Raw genomic sequence first — 6,431 nt, 5'->3', positions numbered from 1 at the left:
CGCCTGTTATCTTAGTTTCCTCTGACTGAAGCTCTTGTTTATTTTTCACCCTTTCAGTCTCAATTTCTTTAAGTTTTTCTACAAGTTGATGCTTCTGGTTCTCCAGTTCTCCTTTCACGTTATTCACTGTGGTTTGTAGTTGATCATTTTTCTTCTTTAGCTCAGAATTCTCACCTGTTGCCAAAAACATGCAAATTGTAATATCACTAACACAACATGTGATACAAAACGTACAATAATATGATTTAATTTTTCTCTGATCTCTTCTTCAATATTAAACTTTATATTTAATGCTTAAATTAAATTAAATTAAACTTAATGCTGAAGTTCAGCATTAACATGATTAGCAGGATAAAGTTATCCTGTTAAAATGTAACATGATAGCATTTTAGCCATTCTTAAACTACAAAATATTTTTCATAAATACCGATTTTTAACTGTATCTAATTTTAATTGCAGAAACTTCTAAATATTTTAAATTGAACTCTTTTAATCTGCAAGTTGTCCTTTGACTTCACCTTGTATTTTCTCCAGTTGCTCTGTCAGCTCATTATTTTCTGTAGTTAACTGCTTCTTGTCGTGTTGTAGTGGTTTTATTGACCTCTGCAGCTCTGCATTCTCACCTGTTGGCAAAAAGATTAATACATATTTTAATACCACATAAACAAACTGTGATTAAATCATAGACACATCCAATAGCCATTTGCACTTCCTCTGCTTCAGCATTAAACTGCAATTTGCACAACAATACGTCACAATTTAATCAGATAAAAGGTGTTGGGGGATTTGGTATTTTCTTTAATCTTCACCAACTCCTCCATGTGCAGATGCTGATTATCAGTAATGTTCTTTCGTGCCTCTAAATTCACCTGGAAATGCAGCAGGACAGCATCACAATGGGCCTTTTGTGTCAAGAAAATCTTTCACATAAAAGTTTTTTCATTGTATTTATTTTTGACTTCAGTGACTTTCTGCCTTTCTGACTTTAAGTTCTTTAATCTGCAACTTGTCCTTTAACTTCACTTTTTCCCTCTCCACTTCATTCATTGTCATAAGTAATTGCTTATTTCTAGTTTGTCATTGTTCTGTTTTCATTTGCAGCACAGAATTTTCACCTGTAATTAAAAACAGATCAGTTTTATAACAAGAAATAGAATAATCCAATGAAGCTTTTTACGATTGATGTCCAGGTTGGTTTTTATTGCACTATGTCACAAAAATAACCAAGCAACTGTCCAATAAGCCTGATTGGACATTATTTGGTATAAATTCAGAATACATCCACTGCATTTGTATCAAATTGCAGCTACATCATTTGCCTGGATGATTTAATCAATGTCTGTTCTGAACATCCTTATTTCTGGATCTTACTTGAATCTACTTCACCAACATCTTCATGTTCAGTTGCATTCTTACAATAATTGTCTTTCTCTCATCTAAATTGGAAATGTTACAGAACAGTATTATTTTGTCCCCTATGATTAACTAAGATATAATATTTTTGGATTGTTGACTTTGTTTCTCTCTTTTTCAGTCCTTTAACTTTTTTCTTTGAGCCCCATCTTCACTTCTGTCATTGTGGTATCTGGAGGTTTGTACTACTTAAAAGGGAAATGTTCTATTTTACTGTTTCCACGTGTTTTCCCAGTTTAAGGCAGAGATGGCAAACTAAAGCCCTTGAGGGCCTAAGAGTTAATCTGTCCCTGATCCAACTCTTGAATCAAATTATTGAATTGCCTCCACAACAAACAAACACCAAAGACATCTACTGCTAATGACATGGTTATTTTCTTCAGGTGTATTGAAAGAGTCACATCTGAACATTGGCACTGGCTCTCGAGGTTTGGAGTTTGATATCCTGAAATCCAAGATTCCTTCTTGACCTTTTAAGGCTTTACATCAAATCATTCATCCATTTCCAAATTGTCTTTTTCTGTATTCTTGACTTCAAGTTTCCATTTCATTTCACCTTTTTTGGTTTCCAGCTCTCTCATTGTTTCATCCAGTCTAAGCTGTATGTTGTTGTTTGCATTTTGTAGATTTTCTATTTTACTCTCCAGGTTTGTCAAATCTGTTTATCAAGAAGGACAGAAAAAATAAGACCAGAGAAAAAGATCAAAATGTGATGCCAAACATCAGACGACTAATGAAACTCTTTGTGATTCACTGAGGGCCTTGTATTCGGGCTTACATTCCTCTCAGCTACACATACCTGAGCATGTATTCGCAGGAGTCAAAACAGTTTGTGCAGAAAATGTTTCTCACACACATTACATGGCTCTTTCAGATAAATATTACATAATGCATCAACTGCCTTTGTGTAAAGTTCTCACAGTTAGGTAATACTGTCTAAGAGACTTAAATAGCATCCTACTTGTTCATAAGAAATTGTATTGAAGTACGTTTTTTAATTGACTCATCATAAATCTTATCAAATCACATGAATGCATAAGATCTTTGTTATTAACAGTATTTATGTTATTGGTAATAAATGACCATAACTTACGTCTGTATATCCAGTAGAGAGCAGCAGAAACAGCCACACCAGAAATGCAGATCACAACACATGGTTTTGATTTGATAGAAATAAACCAGGTGGAGTCCATGAAACGTGATGAAGCCAAACTGAGATACATTTGGACTGTTATGTTATCACCTAAAAAACAAAAAATAAACTTCACAATCACAAACCACATCACCAAAACTTGCTCAAACAATCTATTATTTCCTGATGAGCTCAAGATGTGTGGAAGTCAAAGTTAACTTATACTGACATTGGTTTGTATTCAAGTGCTTTTGGTAAAACTAGAATATCTACAGTTATTCTGTAACTGTATAAAAATATATCTTAAGCACTTGCAGAAAGAAACGACTTTACATTCATAAATGCAACACATTATTCTCATAAGCTAGCAAATGAAAATGTTTTCATTTAAATACATGAAGTTTTTCAAAAAGTCAAAGTAAACTACTTTGCAGACTAAATAAGCATCTGAATAATGTCTGAAAAGAACATTTTACATTAGATTAACTCACCGGGAGGAGAGGATGCGTTCTTACTTGCTTCACCTCAGACTGCAGAAAACACTGAAGGGTCAAAGTTCTGTTATGAATGAATGAATCGGTTTTATGTATCATGTTTTTTTAGTATTCCAGGTACAACAAAGAAGTTGACTTTATTGTTGACTTCAAAGTTCGGCATGACCTTATCTGAGCCTGACTGAGATAAACCTTACAGGAGCAATTAAACCTTATTTAATCTGTTCACTAAAACTACAACTATTAACTATTGAAGATTGTAAAGTAGTGGCTACAGCAGGTCATCTGTCCTGGTCAGGTGCTAAATGTCCTCTTCCTTCCTGTTCCTGGTTCATTTCCTGTGTCTCTATTGTACAATAAAGACCATCTCTGCATACATCTACTAGTTCCTATGGGTCATTGGCTGCATTTCCATTAATTATAAAACTGCACAAATTGAAATTACAGAAATAAATTTGCCTAATTGAAAAATGCCAATTTTGAAAAAAAAGAAAGAAACTCACTTTAAAATGGTGTCCAATTACATTCAGTCTTTCTGATTTCATACTGGAGCAACATTTTGAGCTCTATTAGATTTGGACATCTAGATGTATCACACTGATCAGAGAACATGTGTGAACAATGCTTCTTAGGAAAAATACTGCAGGGGGCAGCATGGAGCTGTTTTCAGAGAGCTCATCTCTGTTCACTTAGTTAAAAACATGGATTTCAGGTTTCATCACAGGAAAAGGCAAAACTCCAACTTTATGTGTCTGGATTATCATAAAACAGAGGGTGAGTCAGTGATATTTCAGTCACTACAGGGACATTTCTACCTCCTCCTCTGTCAGCATCAGTGATCATCCAGACAGGAAGAGGAAGTCATGAGCTGCATGTGACCTCGGTGTGACTGTGAGACACTTGTCAGTCAGCATCGAGCATCATGGAGGTCACAGCTCTCTGCATACACATCTGTAAGTGTTTTTTAACTCTTGTTTTCATGCTGGTGCATTGAGGGTTTGAATTCATCAGTTTATTACGTCTCTGCAGTGATCAGTGTGCTCGCTCTGCTGTCCATGTTTGCTCAGAGCTTCTCTGCTCAGAAACCTGGTGAGTTTGAAACTATTTTAAAAATGTGCTTATTTTACAAACAGAATTAAATATGATGTTCTTGAGAAATAGTTTGAAGTTTTTCAAATTGCTACAAATCAATCCAGTTTAAATCTGTCATCTTAAAAGTCTCACAAGCTGCTGATAAAATAGATTTGCTCTGTTTTTAAAGATTCGTGTTGCTATCTGTGTTATAAATCATTTATTTACTTCTTCCTCTTCCATCACAGATTTTCCTGTTATCTATCCTGATCAACTTCAGTTCTTTGAGTACAGATCTGTGTCTGTATCCTGCCCCAGGGACAAACACATCATGAAAAGCCTTCAAACGTTGAGTCCAGCAAATGAGTCGGACGTCTGCAGCATCCCAGCTCCATCCTGCACAATCAATCCTACCTTTGAAAAACACTCTGGAGAATACTGGTGTGAAAACGATGAGGGCAAACGAAGCCAGGCTCTCAACATCTCTATTACAGGTCTTCTTCAAATGTTTAAAATGACATTTTAAACATATCATAATAAATATGTCGGGATTTCTTTTACTGTCCTCTTCATGTTCCTCAGATGGTCCTGTGATCCTCAAATTCACGGCCCGACCAGTGAAGGAAGGATCTGATGTGATTCTTCATTGTATTAATATTAATGATGAGAAACCGCAAACATGTGACTTCATCAAAGATGGCCAGAGCATTAAAACCACCTATGATAAGAACAACGTCCTGACGCTTCAGGATGTCTCCACGTCTGATGAAGGATTCTACAAATGCAGCATTTCTGGAGTTGGAGCCTCTGCAGAAAGCTGGCTGTCTGTCGTCAAACCAGAACATGGTAAATAGTTGTTACTGGTTTCTGATTGGTTTGTTTTTGTTCTGTGCAGCTTTTTGCTTTCTGCTCTATTTCAAATACACCAGATAAAATCTAGTAAAACGTCTTAATGTACCAAAGAACATAACACATAATCCAATATGCAAACTTTTTATACAAAACAACTTGAAGAAACATCTCAACCAGAATAAGGATGCTTCATTTTTTTATTATGTAAATTATGTTTTTTGTCTAAAACGCTTTATTTACTACAAATAATTAATTTGATTACTACACTTAAATGTAAGGAAATTAAGGTGTTTATATTTCAAATAAAGCTAAATGCTGAAAAAAAATTGCAGAACAGTTCCAGAGGTTTTTGCCTCCTCATTCACAATATAGTGAGCTACACTATTTATTTAGGTAAATAAATAATGAATAATTCATTAGCCACATTTTTCCAGACCTTTAACTTTTACATTAATATATTTTTTATTTTTATTAAGTTTATTTGTGTCAACTTGAAATTGTTACAACTTCAAAAAGTTCTACAATTTCACAAAAAATGCTAATTGTCACTTGTATTAATGTAAAATATTGTAAAAATATAAAACATTGTTAATTACTAATACTTATATAATTAGCAAATCTTAATTTACTTTAAAGTCAAACAAATTAGTTTTTGCATTAAGATGAAATTCTCTTCATGGAGACAAAACCTGGTAATTTTTTATCATAACTAATATTTAAATTCTTTTTATTAATGTTCTAACAATAAAGAGTGACTGTTATGCAAAATAAACGTTTTTTTTTTTTTAGCATTTTATCATGTTATTCACTCATTAAAAACGTTCCTGTGGGTTGCATTGACTCATTCATGCATGTTTGAAGATTTCTTGAGTCTCTTGTGCATGGCAGCCATATTGGGGCTCTGCCTCCAAAGCTCCACTTTGACTCTTTCACTTATGTATATTATATGTATATTCTCTATAGTTTGAGCTACCAAATTCTAAGAGCAAAAATATTTTTTGGACAAAACAAACAGCACATTTAGTAATTTAGCATTTGCCTGATGGCCTAATTACTATCTTCTACTTTTCAGAATTTGATGAGGAACCTCAGCCTGTGCGGTATTTGACCCCTGTCATCATTTTGTCGTGCATCTTCGGATCCTTGCTCTTGCTTGCTGGACTGATTTTCTTTAAGAAACACAAAGGTATTGCTAAATCACCTCAGTATTTAATACTAGCCTGCAGAAATTGGCTCAACACGGCAAAAGTGATCACTTTTGGTCATATAAAAAAATTGTAATTGCAGTTTTTGTTGTTTCTATATTCCATTGCAGCCTTGAAGCATGAGACCAGCACAGATCTAGACAGTGTTACTTATGCTGTTGTCAACAAACCAAGGAGGAGAAACGGTCAGTATTTTTATTTTATTTTTTCCGTTTGCAGTTGTTCACATCTCTGTCAGACGGTTTCAGTTCCTGTGTCTTTAAA

The 6,431-nt window shown here is 34.3% G+C and overlaps 1 long non-coding RNA gene across 1 annotated transcript; it reads left to right on the top strand.

Moving 5' to 3' along the window:
* The first annotated feature begins 4,699 nt into the window (after positions 1 to 4,699).
* LOC108167195 (uncharacterized) lies at positions 4,700 to 6,352 on the top strand. The gene is made up of 3 exons (XR_001777556.1): positions 4,700 to 4,956; positions 6,035 to 6,148; positions 6,278 to 6,352. It is a non-coding gene; the product is annotated as an uncharacterized LOC108167195 (long non-coding RNA).
* The last annotated feature ends 79 nt before the right edge of the window (positions 6,353 to 6,431 follow it).

The sequence above is a fragment of the Poecilia reticulata genome, linkage group LG18 (genome assembly GCF_000633615.1).
Source record: "Poecilia reticulata strain Guanapo linkage group LG18, Guppy_female_1.0+MT, whole genome shotgun sequence".
NCBI classification, from domain to species: Eukaryota; Metazoa; Chordata; class Actinopteri; order Cyprinodontiformes; family Poeciliidae; genus Poecilia; species Poecilia reticulata.
The sequence above is the reverse complement of the archived record's forward strand: the minus strand, read 5'-3'. Positions and strand labels throughout refer to the sequence as shown.